Source organism: Zootoca vivipara, chromosome 8 (genome assembly GCF_963506605.1).
Source record: "Zootoca vivipara chromosome 8, rZooViv1.1, whole genome shotgun sequence".
In the NCBI taxonomy this organism is placed as follows: Eukaryota; Metazoa; Chordata; class Lepidosauria; order Squamata; family Lacertidae; genus Zootoca; species Zootoca vivipara.
This window is the reverse complement of record NC_083283.1, coordinates 68564132-68565700: the sequence shown is the minus strand read 5'-3', so window position 1 is coordinate 68565700 and position 1569 is coordinate 68564132. Positions and strand designations below refer to the sequence as shown.

Below are 1569 nucleotides of genomic sequence, written 5' to 3'. Positions count from 1 at the left end.
AGTGCCTAAATTTGGCCTTACCTACCCCTCCAAAAAATATTTTATTCAAGTTGGCACCCCACTGGAAAAAGTACAGAAATGTATATGTTTGTGGAAATCATAGATAAGAATGCATATATTAGCGGGAAATGCGTACAGTTACAAAATTGTTTTACATCAGGGGAAATGGTTTGCAAGTTGTGTATAATAGGTTTAATTGCATGCACAGATGTGTACATTGGGAGAGATGTACACAAAAATGCTGGCAAACGTTTTTGAGGGCTTTAAAAAAAATAGCAAACTGGAAGAAGCTGAACTGACATATTTTTTTTTTCCCATACAGTGAAACATATTCATCAACAACCATGCTTGAGAGTCGCACAGTAAGGCAATGATTTATATTTATTTATTTTTACTTCCTCAGATACGTGGTCTTTATAAAGTTGAAGGGAAAGTGGCCCTGGTCAAGTTCCTGAAAGGAAACCGGCTGAAAAAGATCCCCCAACCCCTGTTTTAAAACCTACTTTGGAACCTTGTCCCTTTCATTAAAGTCTCTGGGCCTCCCCTTCTCCTGCAGTCTGAAAGGACGTATCTGGTGACTAGGGGACATGACCAAGTGTCCTTATAAAGGACACTTATGAAGTGTCCTTTACCAAGACTCTCCCTTATAAGAGTCCCAGCTGGTCGGCACATTGCTGCTACGGATTCCCTTCTGCAGAGCATCCTAGCATTGTGCTGTTCTAAGGTTACCCAAGCAGCCTGTGAATCTATGCTTCCTGAAGCATGAAACGCCTTCTGCAAGCGTCACGATCCCAAAGGGGGGTGGGAAAAGTTACAGAGGAACTTAAAATGCTGTGTGTAGTCTAGTGGAAAGAAACACCTATGCAGCATTTTTTTTAAAATGACATTATTTTTGATTAGACTGGGGCTATGCAATGCATGTCAGACAGTTTTTCAGGGAGCCAGCAAAACAGTAAGCTCTAAAGAAAAGGTTTTCGGGAAGTTAATACCCTCAGCTGGGCATGACTAAAGTTTCATTTTCTTAATAATTGCATGAAAACAAGCTTTTATATATATATATAATATGCAGCTTAATTTGAAAGAGAAAACATTTTGCAGTTGCTTCTACCTCCCACATTTTGCCACCTCTTTATTTGGGCGTAAGTCACAGAAGCATAGAATCATAGTTGGAAGGTCCACTAGGGTCATCTAGTCCAACCCCCTGCCAATGCAGGAATCTTTTGCCCAATGTGGGGCTTGAACCCACGACCCTGAGATTAGGAGTCTCATGCTCTACTGACTGAGCTATCACTAAACCTGCTCTACCTTATTTCTACAATGCTTTGCTGATTAGAAGAAATATCTGCAGGAAATAATATTTAAAAGCATATTTTCAAACACAATTTCAAAATATGCCATCTCAATTTATTTTCTCTCAAAATATGTATATTTTTTAGCCAACAACTGCATCAGACCATCCGGGAAGTGAAAAACCTGGGAGGGAACTCAATTCATTTGAGCCCAGTAGATGTGAATCGGGCCAATTGATATTAGAATTCACAAAGCACACAGAAAATTCCTCAAGTGTCT

The 1569-nt window shown here is 39.7% G+C and overlaps 1 non-coding gene across 1 annotated transcript; it reads right to left on the bottom strand.

The window, feature by feature from the left end:
- Positions 1-1221: 1221 nt before the first annotated feature.
- Positions 1222-1296, bottom strand: TRNAR-CCU (transfer RNA arginine (anticodon CCU)). The gene has a single exon. It is a non-coding gene; the product is annotated as a tRNA-Arg (tRNA).
- Positions 1297-1569: the final 273 nt, after the last annotated feature.